At 36.0% G+C, this 19467-nt stretch overlaps 1 long non-coding RNA gene across 1 annotated transcript; it reads right to left on the reverse strand.

Annotated features, from left to right (window-relative positions):
* Positions 1 to 15077: 15077 nt before the first annotated feature.
* LOC130465912 (uncharacterized) lies at positions 15078 to 15594 on the reverse strand. The gene is made up of 3 exons (XR_008925933.1): positions 15464 to 15594; positions 15288 to 15360; positions 15078 to 15197 (listed from the first exon to the last, which is right to left on the reverse strand). It is a non-coding gene; the product is annotated as an uncharacterized lncRNA (long non-coding RNA).
* Positions 15595 to 19467: the final 3873 nt, after the last annotated feature.

A 19467-nucleotide genomic window follows, 5' to 3' on the forward strand; every position in this document is an offset into this window, starting at 1 on the left:
TTAAATATCACTAAGGTTTATAATTGCTTCTTGTTTTCTATATTACATTTTTTAGAATTTTTGTCATGTACCACTTCATCTGTTTTGACTGTTTTTTTAAACAATTTGATAAATTGATACGACTAATTGACGAACACAGATAAAACAACTACGATAAATATACAATTTTGTCTTCTAGATTTCTCTAATACTTTTTAAAATAGCAACCAGTGTATTCAACGTAATTGTTTACACTTAATATTCATATACAATATAAAATAAACCTCGTAATTTTAAGGGATAAAGGTTAAGTAGATTTTTCAATTACAACAACCAATGGCTTTGCCTCCCTGTCAGAAGAATGGTTACTGCTACTACTCAATGCTCTTTGCCTTGACTCTGCTGAGGTCCTGGGATCGATCCCTACACAAACAAAATGAAACCATTTTTTTTTTTTTTTTTTTTTGCGGTTTCTTTACAACATAACCTTTACTTAGGAAACTCCGCCTCTTCTTCTCCGAGTTCATCTTCTGAAACAATTTTTTTAGAAAATACATATCACACAAACAATGGCTATTGTTAAAACGCAAATGTTCAGGCCTTCATTGTTGTGGAAACAAAAAAAAAAAAAAATACCAGTCGAATTTAAATTAAAATTCAAAGGGATAGACTGGTTCATTTTTAGGATTTCAATCACTTAAAAATGATGTCGACATAATAGATATGTCAAACAACATCATCACTTTCATTGATACAACATGGGGGGACGAATAGATCAAAAACAACGAACATCAACAGATTCATTGGTATCATCGATAAAAAAAAGGAAAATAAAATAAATACAATTTGAATTTCAAATTCAAAAAGCAACTGAAAATTCGAAATGAAAAATTGGGACTGACGTGGCAAAGCTGATGTGTAATCCTCCAGTAAGAGGGCAAGGTACCCAGGGACCACTTACCCTGGGTGTAACCAAAGCCTTTGCGATTGTATACGTATAAATGATATCTTTAATTCCCAAGTGTCTTAGGCCAGTAGCACTTGTTTGCAATTTAGGTCCCGTTTATAGTTCACGTTATTTTTTCTGATCTAGATCTCATCATATTTGATTTTATCTGGTCTGAACTGAATTAATTTGATTTGATCTTATTTTTTCTCATATAAATTGATGTTATTTTTTCTGATTTGAACTGATCTGATATGATCTGAATGGAGCTGATTCTTCAAATTTATAATTTAAATAAAAATCTACAATTATTAATAATAAACTATTGAAATGTAAAATAAATATTATTCGAATTATCAAATTTATGACATTGTCATTAAAAATTTCACATTGTTTATTTGACTTTGCTCATTATCTAACTATTCCTTTTATTAGATAGATCTGGACATAATCTAGATAGATCGATTATGATCTGGAAATGATCTGGATATGTTGGTTTTGATGTGAACATATGGGTTCTGTTATAGACAGATCTGGACAGATCAGCTCTGATCTGGACATTTTTGCACATATCGATTACGATCTGGATATATCGGTTTTAATTTGGACATATGAGTTTTGATTCGAACATGCTCTGCACAAACCTGATCTCATCTGGACAAATCAATTTTTATCTGAATATATGGGGTCTAATCCGGATAGATCGGTTTTGATATGAACATATGGGTTCTAATCTGGACCAAATCTGGATATATTAGTTCGATTTGTACATATCGGTTCTGATCTGGACATGATCTAGATAGATCGATTATGATCTGTACATGATCTGGACAATTCAATTTTGATTTGGACATATGGGTTCTGATCTAGACATGATCTTGACAAATCGATTTTGATTTGGACGTATGGGTGTTCAGTTCTGATCCGGACAAATCGATTTTGATCTGGATAATGGCTTTTGATCTTGACATGATCTAGACATATTGATGATCCGGACATAATCTTGACAGATCGGTCATGATCTAGACATATCGATTTTGATTTGGATATATGGGTTCTGAATGGACCTGATCTTGACAAATCGGTTTTGATTTGGACATATGGGTACTGATTTGAACATGATCCGGAGACCTGGAAAGATCAGTTATAATCTGGCACCAATTCTTAAATTGACTTGGTCCACACTAAATTTATTGTGGACATGCCTTAAAATATAGTCAACAACTTGTTCCTAATTTATTTTGGCATTTTATTAGGATTATTATGAAAAAAATATCAAATTGGTGTCGTTGATACATGTTGTGCTTGAATAACGTGATTTTAAGTCACAATGAGCTTTTAAAAACATGGGGTTACTATGCTTCAAAAAATGGTTACTATATCTAAGAATTTGGTGTTTAATTTATAATAAGTACTATATAAACAATAAAGGTCTCTATGAGTGTAAAAAGGGTGCTAGAGAAAAATATTGATTTTGGGTTCACATTAATATTATTGTAGACCAAGTTCACGCAAGAATAATCCATAATCTAGATAGATCGATTCTGATCTGGACATGCATATGAGTTCTGGTCTGGACATGATCTGGATTCTAGACGGGTCGATTCTTTTCTGGATAAGATGTGGACATATCAGTTTTTATCTGAATATATGGGTTCTTATTTGGACATGATCCAGATTGTTGACACTATACGCGAACAAGCAATAACACCTTATTTTGTAGGGCGAATAAAAGTGCTTAGGGGTACTTCCCTTAAAGGACGGTTGACCTTATTATGTAGGGACCTCGCTTGTGAACGAGTAATTTGTAAGAAATCACCAAATCCAATCATTTTTATGACAAAGTTAATTTGAAATAAAGTGCTTGATAAAACAACATGCAAAGTTAAGCAAATATCATTGATTGATATGTAATAAGCATTGGAAAAATATTAATTCATGAAGAGATTACCCTCCATGGGTGAATGCTTGGAAAATACACTAAGGTAACTACTAGAGGTTCATCAATACACGTGGGAAATGCTATAAACTACTGCTACGCTACTGCTAGGCTACTAAGTCTATGGCTACACTACGCGCTAGGCCTAAAGCTACAAAAGGTGCGAAAATATGAAATGCTTTGTTTGATGATGTCTTTCCAAATGCCATTTTTTGAAGTGTATATACCCCCAGTAAGAGGCGGTTGAAGAGTAGTTTGTGGGAGAATGAGAGTTATCCCATAACTACTTGAATAGAGGAGAGAAAAAGGATAAGAGAGAAAAGTAAGAAATAATCAATGAAAAATTGGGGCTTTTGAATTCAAGTGTGGCAATTTTGTTCAAGATTTCTACCATTAATCAATGAGAAATTTCTTACTCTCTCTCCTCGTTTATTTCTTTATTTATTGTTTTCATTTATTTGTTTAATTAGTTTAATTGTTCATGTTTAGTTTAATTATCCATGTTTAGATTAGTTATTGTTATTGTTTAGAATCATGTTTTTAGTTGTTAATTTCTATAAATTTTGTGTTTTTATGATTATGGAGTAGTTTATTGATTAGGGTTTGGTGAAAACTCAACATTGATTGGTTTGGGTGTTTGTGATTAGAAATTAGGGATTTTCATGATTAAATTATTACATGTTTAAGCATTTCCGATACATATATGTTGCATTTAACTTGATCAATTAAGTGTTTCATGATTGCTTGGAGTAGTTTAGTTGGGTTGGAAAGGGATTAAAGACCTAAACTTAACTATTTGGTTGAATTGGGACTTTGATTTACCCCGGGTATGATAGGGTAGAACGGGAGTTCATCCTTGGTGCTTAGGGAAATTGCTCGCAAGTCGGGAGATAGTTGGAGCTATTTGTGAATTCAACGCTTATCATGTAGTGCTTGTGAATCTTCCCCGTTTTCAATTCTTTTATGTCCATTCCATGATTTGTTGTTGTTTTACCCATTCCCTAATCTCTTTTACTTTTGGTTTCTTAGTTTAGTTTAATTAGTTTTAGTCTATTAGGATTTTCCAAAACCCCGTTTCGACCTAGCTTGTTGTTCGATTAGCATAAATTAGCGCACATTAGTCCTTGTGGATTTCAACCCTTGCTTACCGCTTTACTTGTGTTTAGGGGTTAGTTTAGGTAATTTGTTTGATTAGGAGAGACTAGTAACGACCTAGTTTTCTTCCTCGATCAAAATGGCGCCGTTGCCGGGGACTTCGGTTTGCATTAGTTTGTGTTAGTTGGATGAGTCTAGGTCTTTGTGAATAGTTATTTGTTTTGTTCGTTTTATTTTGAAAATTCCTAAAAAAATGGCAACTATCTCTATCCCTCAAAATGATGAATCGTGTACACTTGATGATTTCACGTCTCTCCACCATGAGCTTCTCCACAATGAATTTCTTAATGCTTTGCAATCCGAGTCGGTCATTTCTTTGTCCGAGTTTTGCCTTTTCATAACTCATTTGGATTGTGAAGAAAACCTTAAAAGGGATTCTTTTATTAGAGATTTCAAGGTTGCTTCCCAAACTTTTGTAAAACGCATGGGAGAAGTCTCTAACCTTCTAAATGAATCCATTCGAGATGCTTCATGGAAAGAGATGATTTTGAGACTAATTTGCCACCTATGACGCATGACATTGAGGAATTGAGTATTGGGGATTATATTCCTACTCATCCCTCCTTGAGTGAGTGCCTCGATGATGGTGAGGAAGAGATTTTTTCTCCATGTTGTTTTCAAGTGCTCAAATCGATTCTAATTGAGGGTGAAAGTAATTTTGCCAAACAAAAAGAGTTTCTTGAGGAGAGTTTGCCTAATTCTTTTTCACTTCCTTATTTTGATTCTTCTTTTTCTTATTTTGTTGTTTTTTCTTTTGATCCCTCTTCTTTTAGGCATTGTAGACACCTACTTTTGTCCCCATTCCCGCAAGGGAAAGGTTCGATGATGAAAGCATAAAAACTCCACTTGACAATGCATCTCCTATAAAATAAACGAATCTCGATTCCCCATTTCATTTTACCCGAAACCTGCTATTTATGGAAACCTGCTAAAAATAGTAACTGCCGTAAAAGGTAGCTTCTAAAAGTGGCAAATCATAAAAGATAGAAACCTGTCAGAATTAGGTGTTGCATTCCAACATAAATCCTAAATGAGATAGAAAACCGCGAGAATCCTATTCCTAATAGGATTCAGAAATAAGAGTTACGTATTAATTAAAATCCTAACGAACCTAGAGTTCGTAACGGGCCCAGACGCATTCCGTCACAAATTGATACGCGCTAAGAGACTCAAATTAATCTCAAACTCTACGGATTTTAGAATCCGAATCTGACTAAACAAAAACTGCCTAGACCCTATTTTCAACGCCTGGCTCTGGGCGCCGAAATCTTCGGCGCCCAGGCCTGGGCGCTGAAAATACCTGGGTACGTTTCTTTTCCTAATTCTTTGCGGATTAGAACTCTGCAATTCTATCCTTCCACGAACTCTTCCCTATAAATAGACCCCTAGTTTCGATGTGAAACAACACAACAACACATAATATATTCTGAGTATTGACTCTAAACCCCTTAGCCTAAGCCTCTCGCTGCGAAACTGTTCACGCGTTCTGTCGTAATCGATCCATAAATCGAACAGAACGTATCCTGTCCCATAATCGAGATTCGTTAAATAAAAAGGAGAAATAGCAAAGTCAAAGTGGTTAGTTTTCTGAGAACCGTGACGCACCTCTCAAGGGTGCGTCGTAATGTGTCCCTTTTCGATGATTTAACTGCTTTCCTCGCCCTTTTTATGAACTGTTAAACTAACCTAATATGATTGTTCTATCACGTCTAACAAATATAATATTTTTGGGAAATCGGATTATCATGCTAGGTCCCTTAATGCTATTTAAATCAGATAATCACGATCGAATTAGTATTATATGTTGCATATTGCTAAAATCAATTCAGATTAGTTTAATAGTTAACGCATGTCCCTTCAATTATTTATGCTGAGCTAGTAAGGATATCCTGCCTCTGGAGTTATCGACGAGCGAATTACACCTCTCGGTAGTTACAGTCCCCCGAACCCTCAATCTCTACCTTGCGGGTGTATATTGAGAGATCCCCACACCAGGGATCACAAGGGAACCTACGGCCGTCGTGGTCAAACATAATTGCACTCCCTTTATGTCACGATAACCGGGTTTTGTCAGTTTTTCTCATTGTTGTTAAAAACTGAATGGCGACTCCTATATTACTAGTCAATTGGGTGTATACTCACAGGAAATCCAATTACACTTGATTGAATAAAAATAATCGTCACACCCACGAGGGACAAGGTCACGCATTAGCCTCGCGCTTTTTCGACCCCCTCACAGTGGCGACTCCACTGGGGATAGTGAAGGAAATACTCGTGCTTGTAGGTAATCAAAATAGCCGAAGAGTGAAACGATCCTTGTAACACCCCGACAATTCCCATTTTCTAAAATAGCTCTTTTTAAACATAACTGTAGGGAATTATCAAAGTATTATCGCCCGTGTGAAAACGTAACGGCTTATTCAGAATTTTGCAGCGGAAAACATAAAACTAACTTGTAGGTTCATAATTAATCTTATTACATATTCGGTCCAAAACCAATTAACTGAAATAAGGAAATACGAATAGTACGACAAATTTCAAATTTAAGTTAACAAACCAAATCACTTAATAAAGCAAATATAACTACAAGCTCTCTAATCCCGATCCCCAATGATGCATCATCTTCAAACCTGTAGATGGGCAAAGCTTATTGATCCTTAGAGACTGCTCACCAAAGATGGGTCATCACAGGATCAATAAGGCATAGCCATGATCAACACACACAAACAAAGCACGTAATCAGCAAAGCTGAGTACTACATACTAAAACAATAATTATCCTAACATGATACTATTAAATGAACCCTAACATGATACTATTAAACATAAGTAAGGGCAGACAAAACACGATAATTTGACGACCATACTTGACTAGACTAGGCTAGACTTATGACAATAATATTATTTTGGTTGAAATAGACAATGGACCGAGTTGTCCATCCAGAAGTCTTCACTAAGGAAGACGAGGTACGGGCGCGACTCCGTAACCTCAGTGACCTGCGATATCGAGGAACGTTTAAATAAAAATAGAACACGGTGATCAATCCGGTCCCAGAAAAGGCCATGGGCTACCACCATGAACCCCAACTCCTGTTTGTCCGTCACTTTAGACGTGCACAGTCTAAAGCTATTGATACTCAGTTTCACTTTACATGATTTACAATTGAGATTTCGTTATGACTCAACAATCACATAAGACATACAATTCACATTTGTTCACAACTGTTTTTATCTTGGAATTAAGTAAGTGATCATAAAAGCATCAATCAAGACTCAATCCAATTTATCCAATCTTTCCTTTAACCATGAGCAACCCTGTATATGGGCATAAAGTTTCAACTTACTAAACAAGGTCCACCGCCCTCATAAAGTAGTGAAAAGATAGAAAGGGAACAACAACAAATCGATCCAAACCAATCATATAGAATAATCTAGTGTTCCCAACCAACATGTTTGTATCAATCATCCATACTAACATGTTACAGTTCTCATAGTGAAAAATAAGTTCAATAAGTTTGTCCAACAGTATTAAACATGCACATTCCATATAACCAAGTTCGTCCATAATATCAACATCACCAAGTTCAACAACAAATTCAACATGATTTCAACAATTAGCACACATTCCAAGCACGCAGGTATGTACGTACCTTGTGTAAACAAATTGATAGGCCACTTTAACACTTTCAAAAGTCGCCTAAAGAGAATTCTCCGCCTAAAACAACCAACAAATATTCCCAATCAATTCCTAATCATTGATAACCATAAGAGAGCATTCTAAATGCATCCTAAACATATTTAGAACTTTTCTCCAATAACAAAACTTGAACATTTGATTTCCTAGCATCATAATTATTGAATTAATTATTGAAATTCGTTGAAAACTCTTCAAAGCATCATACTTAAATTTCCAGCAATATAAACTCGTTTAAAACTTTGCCAAGGCCAATTTAACATGCCTAGAACGTTGAAACAATAATTTTAATAATCCATACTCAACCTACCATGATTTACAATCATAAAAACCTTGAATTTTCATACTTTAAATATTCAAAAAAAAATCAATATTTCAATGTAATTAGGAAATCTGAAAATTAAATATATTATTTGAACATACTATATAAATCTGAAAATCCAATTAACTCATAAAAATCATAGATTTATTAAATCAAATCATAAATTAAATAAACAAAATAAAATCAAAATATTTAGTTTACTTAGGGTTTAAGAAATAACCAAGAAAAGAGGGAGAGTTTGGGCGGCCGGCGGCTGAGTCGCGGCAGCAGGTGGTCGCAAAGGTGGCTGCAAGTAAGGGCGGCGGCACACGTTGGTGGTGGCTGTGAGGACGAGCAAAGTCATCCACGAAAAGCAATAAGGGAAAGGAAGAAAACGAAAAGGAAAGGAAAGAATAAGGAGGAGGGTTCTACCGTGCGGTGGCCGGCAGTCAGGGTTGCGCTGACGGCGGCAGGATGCTCGGCGGTAGCAAGTTCGCGGAGGATTCTGGTTCGAACAACAACAGTGAATGAGGATGGGAACAAACCGAAAGATACAAGAGGAACGAGGGAGAAAGGGAGGGCGACGAACAAGTGGTGAGAGGCCTTACCGGCGACGACGGTTGATGTAGGTCCGGCGGCTGGCTAGCGACGGTCGTGAAGGGAGGACAGAAAATGGCAGTGTGGGGGATGAGGTTTGAGTTCACGTGAAACAGAGAGAAGGAACAAGAGGAGGGCTTTGATTTGTTTTACGTGAAATAGTTTGGGTGATGGTTTGAGGTTTGGGTTTTGATGTTGGGCTTTCCCAAGTAGGCTAGAATTAGGATTTGGCTTTTATGATTCGAATCCAAAACTGAATAGGATCGTTTTCTAAATTCAATCAATTTTCGTAATTCAAATTCTTTTCAACTTAAAATTCTAAAATTATTTTTGATTTCGTAAATCGTTGAAAATATTAAAATGTAATAAATAAATATACGTTAATTATATATTTATTTCTAAAATTCATAAATTCTTATTTAAATATATTAAATATACGTTAAAATATATAAATAAATTACGGGGGATTACAATCTACCCCTCTTAAAAGAAGTTTCGTCCCGAAACTTGACACGAAAATTCACATATTTTTCCAAACTTTTCAACTTATTCTTGCTAGAGAAGTATTTGTGCCACTAATGTGCACTCTTTTGCCAACTTAAATTTGTTTGTGTTACTCATGAACACCTTTTTCTTATGCGGAGAATCTATTTACTTTGCACCAACATGTATAATTTTCTAAAATAAGCATAAAAATGCATAAAAACACCATAAAATTAGGTAAAAAGCGCGAAGTTATATCGCATTCTTCCCTCTTAAAGAAAACGAGTTACGCCGTCGTAACTCATCTCAGGGAATAACTTTGGATATTCCTATTTCAACGAATCATGTCCCCAATGCTATATTTCCACTAAAATCGTAGCAAGTTGGGTTTCTACACTTCTTTCCACACAATGCCTCAACAGGTGTCATCTTAAAGCTCGCATAATAACTATTGATGCACGAAAATTCAATCGAACCTAGGTGGCCTTCCCAATTACCCTTAAAATCCATAACACAGGTTTTGCTTTCTTCCAAAAGTCTTTCTCAACCTCCTATAATGGTCATCTAGGCCTAGAAAACTTTAGATATCAGACACGTTCTTGGAATTGGTCACTCACTCACAGCTTGAATCTTAGCAGGATCTACAGAGACTCCTTCTGGTCAACTTTTCCTTTTTACCAAACCTCCTTATGTCTTTCACGGATGTATAACTTTGGGGCTTAACTCTTAGCTCTTTCACCAATTCATGTATTTCTTTTCATCTTTTCCAGACAACAAATGATTTCTAACGATCCTGGACCACTCAGATCTTCTCTTAAATTTATTCCCTTGCGTAACATAGTTCTCAATCAATTTAGTCCTTCACTTTTCCGTCGATGTCACTTATACACATATGACTTCAAGATTTGTATACTTCATTTAATAAAACTAGATTCTTTCTAAGCGTCTCCAAGTAATCCTCAAGTGTTTGTCATGCTCTTTCTCATTCTTTGAATAGATCATGATACCATCAATGAATACAACGACGAACTTATCTAAGAATTCGTGGAAAATCCTATTCATTAAATCCATAAATATGGCAAGTGCATTGATTAACCCAAAAGACATTACTCTAAACCCATAATGACTAATGAGGTCTTAGGCCCTTATCAGCTATCCTCAATTTGTGGTACTTCAAACACAATTCAGTCTTCGAGAACACACTCGCCCAATTCAATTGACCCAATATGTCGTCTATCCTAGGCAAAGGATACTTGTTCTTGATGGTGTTTATCTCCCTAAAATCGATGCAGAATTCCATACTCTTATCTTTCTCCTTAACAAACAACACATGAGCACCCCACGGTGATGTACTAAGCCTAATATACCCCTTAACGAAACAACTCTTGCAATTGTGTCTTAATTCGCTCATTTCAGGAGGTGCCATGCTAGAAGGTGCTTTAGATATAGGTGTCGATACAGGATTTAACTCTACGGTGAACTCAAAGGCTCTAGCAGGTGACATACTCGCAATTCCACTCAAAAACACATCAATGAATCCACCACAATGGGAACATCCTCGATTTTCACTCCAACTTCTTTACTCACCTCTAACGCACTACAAAAATGGAAAATATAGTTCACCCTCCCTATTCATAATTTTCCTCACTTGCATTACAGAATCAACTGAAGGTTCTTGGACTTCTCAAAACATCTATATGAGGTCAACTTCCCAATAAGGTTCCTTAAAATCACTCCCTGAATTTCATAGTCTATCTTAGCCTTGTACAAACTTAGCCAATCCATTCCCGGAATTACATCTAGGTCCCTCAGATTAAACTTTATCAAATCAGAAGGAAAGCGCAATCTTTTATCTTCAAAGGCAAGTTCTTAAACGACTTGGTACACCCTATGGTTACACCAGTAGATACACTAACAGGTAAATCGATCACCTCAAAATCTACTCAATTCAGACTCTTAACAATAGATGACGAAACAAAAGAATGAGTTGCCAACGAATTAATTAATGCTTTAACTAGCACAAGGTTAATAGAAAAGTACCAGAATCTATATCGGCAGATCGTTCATCCTCATTCTGATTCATCATGTACAACTTTCCTGGAGCTTTATTTGGGTTGTTGTTATCATTTGCAGGCTTATTATAGTTCTCTTGATTGTCTTGTGCCCCTCCAGGCTTTGAATTTTGACCTCCAGACTTGTTAAACCTCACATGGTTTCCACCTCCATTACTATTTTGTTCCTTTCTGTGCTTAGTGAAGCACTCATACTCCCTATGCCCCCTTTTCTGACAATAGTTGCAGGTCACTAGTTCTCCTTTGCAGTTCTTACCAGGGTGATTGCTACTGCACATCTTGCAATGATGCACTCTCTTACATTGATTCGAGTTGTTGTGGTGCCCCTGATTGCTTCTTCCTTGAAAATTTCCATTTCCACTCTCATTCCTATTCACGTTTCTATTCTTCTTGAAATTGCCTCGGTTTTTCCCAGCATCAAACTCTTTTCTTTTCTCCCCAACAACATTTTTCTTGTCCCTTCTAGACTGTAAACCATGAATATGGGCGGTTCTGAACACATTCTCTAAAGGTGTAAAGGTTTCTCCACCTAATCCCAACTGGATCTCATCGGTCAACCCTTGCTCAAACATCTGAGCCTTTATCTCCTCTGTGGCTACAACCTCAGGTGTAAACTTCGACAGCGCTATAAATTTGCTATAATATCCAGCAATGGTCATACTCCCCATCCCATGGTTTATGAATTCCTGCGCTTTTCGTTTTGTTATAAAAGGAGGATAAAACTTTTCCCTCAATGCAACAACAAATGAGTCCCAATTAAATCCCTCGGCAGTACTTAGCCTAGTTTCATTCTTTCTTTACCACAGATCGGCTTCATCTTTTAGGTAAAGGACAGCTTGACCTACTCTCATACTCCTAGGGCAACTCACAGCCTCAAACAGTTTCTCAAACTCCCTAATCCAATTTTCTAAGAAGGTAGGGTCTGATTGCCCCTTGAAGTATGGTGGCTTAACTTTCGCAAGCCTTTCAAACATGTCCCCTGCAGAATCGGGGCGCTCAGTTCTTTCCTGGGTCAATATTTCCACCAAGAGGCGAATATCATCAGCTAGGTCATTATTGTTGGCCATCCTAGAGTGCGACCTGTGAGTAATATATTCTATTTTAGGTTCGAAACTTCACTTAACATTATCCTAGCAATGTATTCACATCTAAACACCACTTTCTTCACAAAAATATCAGTGATCTCTATATCGATCCTTCTCGAGAGATCCTATGTTGGTATACTTAGAAAGAAATATTTTATTTCTGAAATAAACAATTTCAGGTCTCACTAATGACTTCCCAACCAAATCATAATCAAAATTCGATAACACAATAAGTTTGGTGGAATCAAACAATTTCTATGCACATTTACATGCAACACTTAAACATTTAACACATGCACATAGCAATCAACTTCTTATGCTAGCAATTAACTACTAATGCACATATAATTCTATCCTATATGCCCTTTCCTATATTACCCATCTCTCATAATAAATCATAATAGGTCAAACATTGAAAATTTTAAAGAATAAAACAAGAACGACTAGTAAGAAAAAAAAAAGTTTACTAAACGAATTAATAATAAACGAATAAATAAAATAAAAAAAATTTATTATTATTATTATTATTTTTTTTAAACGAATAATTAATAAGAATTTTTTTATTAACGAATAAATAATAAACGAATAAATATTTATTAAACGAATAATTATTAAACGAATAAATATACTTAAGGAATAAGAATTTTTTTTTTTCCGAATATATTTAATTTAATTTCGAAAATAAAGAAAAACGTACTTAATTCACATAAACGAAAAGTTTCGAATAAATAAGTTAATTCTGGACTTAAATAAGAAATATTAATATACTTTCAAACAAAATAAAATGAATTTGGTCCCCCAAAAAAAAGTACGCATTTTTGAATGATATAATAAGTAGAAGTTCAATTCTAGGAAATTCGTTTAAGAAAAATAGCTAGTTTAGGCGCCTAAAAATTATTGAAGTAAAACCATAAGCTCTGATACCACTTTGTAACTCCCCGACAATTCCCATTTTCTAAAATACCTCTTTTTAAACATAACTGTAGGGAATTATCAAAGTATTATCGCCCGTGTGAAAACGTAACGACTTATTCAGAATTTTGCAGCGGAAAACATAAAACTAACTTGTAGGTTCATAATTAATCTTATTACATATTCGGTCCAAAACCAATTAACTGAAATAAGGAAATACGAATAGTACGACAAATTTCAAATTTAAGTTAACAAACCAAATCACTTAATAAAGCAAATATAACTACAAGCTCTCTAATCCCGATCCCCAATGATGCATCATCTTCAAACCTGTAGATGGGCAACACTTATTGATCCTTAGAGACTGCTCACCAAAGATGGGTCATCACAGGATCAATAAGGCATAGCCATGATCAACACACACAAACAAAGCACGTAATCAGCAAAGCTGAGTACTACATACTAAAACAATAATTATCCTAACATGATACTATTAAATGAACCCTAACATGATACTATTAAACATAAGTAAGGGCAGACAAAACACGATAATTTGACGACCATACTTGACTAGACTAGGCTAGACTTATGACAATAATATTATTTTGGTTGAAATAGACAATGGACCGAGTTGTCCATCCAGAAGTCTTCACTAAGGAAGACGAGGTACGGGCGCGACTCCGTAACCTCAGTGACCTGCGATATCGAGGAACGTTTAAATAAAAATAGAACACGGTGATCAATCCGGTCCCAGAAAAGGCCATGGGCTACCACCATGAACCCCAACTCCTGTTTGTCCGTCACTTTAGACGTGCACAGTCTAAAGCTATTGCTACTCAGTTTCACTTTACATGATTTACAATTGAGATTTCGTTATGACTCAACAATCACATAAGACATACAATTCACATTTGTTCACAACTGTTTTTATCTTGGAATTAAGTAAGTGATCATAAAAGCATCAATCAAGACTCAATCCAATTTATCCAATCTTTCCTTTAACCATGAGCAACCCTGTATATGGGCATAAAGTTTCAACTTACTAAACAAGGTCCACCGCCCTCATAAAGTAGTGAAAAGATAGAAAGGGAACAACAACAAATCGATCCAAACCAATCATATAGAATAATCTAGTGTTCCCAACCAACATGTTTGTATCAATCATCCATACTAACATGTTACAGTTCTCATAGGGCAAAATAAGTTCAATAAGTTTGTCCAACAGTATTAAACATGCACATTCCATATAACCAAGTTCGTCCATAATATCAACATCACCAAGTTCAACAACAAATTCAACATGATTTCAACAATTAGCACACATTCCAAGCACGCAGGTATGTACGTACCTTGTGTAAACAAATTGATAGGCCACTTTAACACTTTCAAAAGTCGCCTAAAGAGAATTCCCCGCCTAAAACAACCAACAAATATTCCCAATCAATTCCTAATCATTGATAACCATAAGAGAGCATTCTAAATGCATCCTAAACATATTTAGAACTTTTCTCCAATAACAAAACTTGAACATTTGATTTCCTAGCATCATAATTATTGAATTAATTATTGAAATTCGTTGAAAACTCTTCAAAGCATCATACTTAAATTTCCAGCAATATAAACTCGTTTAAAACTTTGCCAAGGCCAATTTAACATGCCTAGAACGTTGAAACAATAATTTTAATAATCCATACTCAACCTACCATGATTTACAATCATAAAAACCTTGAATTTTCATACTTTAAATATTCAAAAAAAATCAATATTTCAATGTAATTAGGAAATCTGAAAATTAAATATATTATTTGAACATACTATATAAATCTGAAAATCCAATTAACTCATAAAAATCATAGATTTATTAAATCAAATCATAAATTAAATAAACAAAATAAAATCAAAATATTTAGTTTACTTAGGGTTTAAGAAATAACCAAGAAAAGAGGGAGAGTTTGGGCGGCCGGCGGTTGAGTCGCGGCAGCAGGTGGTCGCAAAGGTGGCTGCAAGTAAGGGCGGCGGCACACGTTGGTGGTGGCTGTGAGGACGAGCAAAGTCAGCCACGAAAAGCAATAAGGGAAAGGAAGAAAACGAAAAGGAAAGGAAAGAATAAGGAGGAGGGTTCTACCGTGCGGTGGCCGGCAGTCAGGGTTGCGCTGACGGCGGCAGGATGCTCGGCGGCAGCAAGTTCGCGGAGGATTCTGGTTCGAACAACAACAGTGAATGAGGATGGGAACAAACCGAAAGATACAAGAGGAACGAGGGAGAAAGGGAGGGCGACGAACAAGTGGTGAGAGGCCTTACCGGCGACGACGGTTGATGTAGGTCCGGCGGCTGGCTAGCGACGGTCGTGAAGGGAGGACAGAAAACGGCAGTGTGGGGGATGAGGTTTGAGTTCACGTGAAACAGAGAGAAGGAACAAGAGGAGGGCTTTGATTTGTTTTACGTGAAATAGTTTGGGTGATGGTTTGAGGTTTGGGTTTTGATGTTGGGCTTTCCCAAGTAGGCTAGAATTAGGATTTGGCTTTTATGATTCGAATCCAAAACTGAATAGGATCGTTTTCTAAATTCAATCAATTTTCGTAATTCAAATTCTTTTCAACTTAAAATTCTAAAATTATTTTCGATTTCGTAAATCGTTGAAAATATTAAAATGTAATAAATAAATATACGTTAATTATATATTTATTTCTAAAATTCATAAATTCTTATTTAAATATATTAAATATACGTTAAAATATATAAATAAATTACGGGGGATTACAATCTACCCCTCTTAAAAGAAGTTTCGTCCCGAAACTTGACACGAAAATTCACATATTTTTCCAAACTTTTCAACTTATTCTTGCTAGAGAAGTATTTGTGCCACTAATGTGCACTCTTTTGCCAACTTAAATTTGTTTGTGTTACTCATGAACACTTTTTTCTTATGCGGAGAATCTATTTACTTTGCACCAACATGTATAATTTTCTAAAATAAGCATAAAAATGCATAAAAACACCATAAAATTAGGTAAAAAGCGCGAAGTTATATCGCATTCTTCCCTCTTAAAGAAAACGAGTTACGCCCTCGTAACTCATCTCAGGGAATAACTTTGGATATTCCTATTTCAACGAATCATGTCCCCAATGCTATATTTCCACTAAAATCGTAGCAAGTTGGGTTTCTACACTTCTTTCCACACAATGCCTCAACAGGTGTCATCTTAAAGCTCGCATAGTAACTATTGATGCACGAAAATTCAATCGAACCTAGGTGGCCTTCCCAATTACCCTTAAAATCCATAACACAGGTTTTGCTTTCTTCCAAAAGTCTTTCTCAACCTCCTATAATGGTCATCTAGGCCTAGAAAACTTTAGATATCAGACACGTTCTTGGAATTGGTCACTCACTCACAGCTTGAATCTTAGCAGGATCTACAGAGACTCCTTCTGGTCAACTTTTCCTTTTTACCAAACCTCCTTATGTCTTTCACGGATGTATAACTTTTGGGCTTAACTCTTAGCTCTTTCACCAATTCATGTATTTCTTTTCATCTTTTCCAGACAACAAATGATTTCTAACGATCCTGGACCACTCAGATCTTCTCTTAAATTTATTCCCTTGCGTAACATAGTTCTCAATCAATTTAGTCCTTCACTTTTCCGTCGATGTCACTTATACACATATGACTTCAAGATTTGTATACTTCATTTAATAAAACTAGATTCTTTCTAAGCGTCTCCAAGTAATCCTCAAGTGTTTGTCATGCTCTTTCTCATTCTTTGAATAGATCATGATACCATCAATGAATACAACGACGAACTTATCTAAGAATTCGTGGAAAATCCTATTCATTAAATCCATAAATATGGCAAGTGCATTGGTTAACCCAAAAGACATTACTCTAAACCCATAATGACTAATGAGGTCTTAGGCCCTTATCAGCTATCCTCAATTTGTGGTACTTCAAACACAATTCAGTCTTCGAGAACACACTCGCCCAATTCAATTGACCCAATATGTCGTCTATCCTAGGCAAAGGATACTTGTTCTTGATGGTGTTTATCTCCCTAAAATCGATGCAGAATTCCATACTCTTATCTTTCTCCTTAACAAACAACACATGAGCACCCCACGGTGATGTACTAGGCCTAATATACCCCTTAACGAAACAACTCTTGCAATTGTGTCTTAATTCGCTCATTTCAGGAGGTGCCATGCTAGAAGGTGCTTTAGATATAGGTGTCGATACAGGATTTAACTCTACGGTGAACTTAAAGGCTCTAGCAGGTGACATACTCGCAATTCCACTCAAAAACACATCAATGAATCCATTCACAATGGGAACATCCTCGATTTTCACTCCAACTTCTTTACTCACCTCTAACGCACTACAAAAATGGAAAATATAGTTCACACCCCCTATTCATAATTTTCCTCACTTGCATTACAGAATCAACTGAAGGTTCTTGGACTTCTCAAAACATCTATATGAGGTCAACTTCCCAATAAGGTTCCTTAAAATCACTCCCTGAATTTCATAGTCTATCTTAGCCTTGTACAAACTTAGCCAATCCATTCCCGGAATTACATCTAGGTCCCTCAGATTAAACTTTATCAAATCAGAAGGAAAACGCAATCTTTTATCTTCAAAGGCAAGTTCTTAAACGACTTGGTACACCCTATGGTTACACTAGTAGATACACTAACAGGTAAATCGATCACCTCAAAATCTACTCAATTCAGACTCTTAACAATAGATGACGAAACAAAAGAATGAGTTGCCAACGAATTAATTAATGCTTTAACTAGCACAAGGTTAATAGAAAAGTACCAGAATCTATATCGGCAGATCGTTCATCCTCATTCTGATTCATCATGTACAACTTTCCTGGAGCTTTATTTGGGTTGTTGTTATCATTTGCAGGCTTATTATAGTTCTCTTGATTGTCTTGTGCCCCTCCAGGCTTTGAATTTTGACCTCCAGACTTGTTAAACCTCACATGGTTTCCACCTCCATTACTATTTTGTTCCTTTCTGTGCTTAGTGAAGCACTCATACTCCCTATGCCCCCTTTTCTGACAATAGTTGCAGGTCACTAGTTCTCCTTTGCAGTTCTTACCAGGGTGATTGCTACTGCACATCTTGCAATGATGCACTCTCTTACATTGATTCGAGTTGTTGTGGTGCCCCTGATTGCTTCTTCCTTGAAAATTTCCATTTCCACTCTCATTCCTATTCACGTTTCTATTCTTCTTGAAATTGCCTCGGTTTTTCCCAGCATCAAACTCTTTTCTTTTCTCCCCAACAACATTTTTCTTGTCCCTTCTAGACTGTAAACCATGAATATGGGCGGTTCTGAACACATTCTCTAAAGGTGTAAAGGTTTCTCCACCTAATCCCAACTGGATCTCATCGGTCAACCCTTGCTCAAACATCTGAGCCTTTATCTCCTCTGTGGCTACAACCTCAGGTGTAAACTTCGACAGCGCTATAAATTTGCTATAATATCCAGCAATGGTCATACTCCCCATCCCAAGGTTTATGAATTCCTGCGCTTTTCGTTTTGTTATAAAAGGAGGATAAAACTTTTCCCTCAATGCAACAACAAATGAGTACCAATTAAATCCCTCGGCAGTACTTAGCCTAGTTTCATTCTTTCTCCACCACAGATCGGCTTCATCTTTTAGGTAAAGGACAGCTTGACCTACTCTCATACTCCTAGGGCAACTCACAGCCTCAAAAAGTTTCTCAAACTCCCTAATCCAATTTTCTAAGAAGGTAGGGTCTGATTGCCCCTTGAAGTATGGTGGCTTAACTTTCGCAAGCCTTTCAAACATGTCCCCTGCAGAATCGGGGCGCTCAGTTCTTTCCTGGGTCAATATTTCCACCAAGAGGCGAATATCATCAGCTAGGTCATTATTGTTGACCATCCTAGAGTGCGACCTGTGAGTAATATATTCTATTTTAGGTTCGAAACTTCACTTAACATTATCCTAGCAATGTATTCACATCTAAACACCACTTTCTTCACAAAAATATCAATGATCTCTATATCGATCCTTTTCGAGAGATCCTATGTTGGTATACTTAGAAAGAAATATTTTATTTCTGAAATAAACAATTTCAGGTCTCACTAATGACTTCCCAACCAAATCATAATCAAAATTCGATAACACAATAAGTTTGGTGGAATCAAACAATTTCTATGCACATTTACATGCAACACTTAAACATTTAACACATGCACATAGCAATCAACTTCTTATGCTAGCAATTAACTACTAATGCACATATAATTTATCCTATATGCCCTTTCCTATAT

Source organism: Spinacia oleracea, chromosome 1 (assembly GCF_020520425.1).
Source record: "Spinacia oleracea cultivar Varoflay chromosome 1, BTI_SOV_V1, whole genome shotgun sequence".
Taxonomy (NCBI): domain Eukaryota; kingdom Viridiplantae; phylum Streptophyta; class Magnoliopsida; order Caryophyllales; family Amaranthaceae; genus Spinacia; species Spinacia oleracea.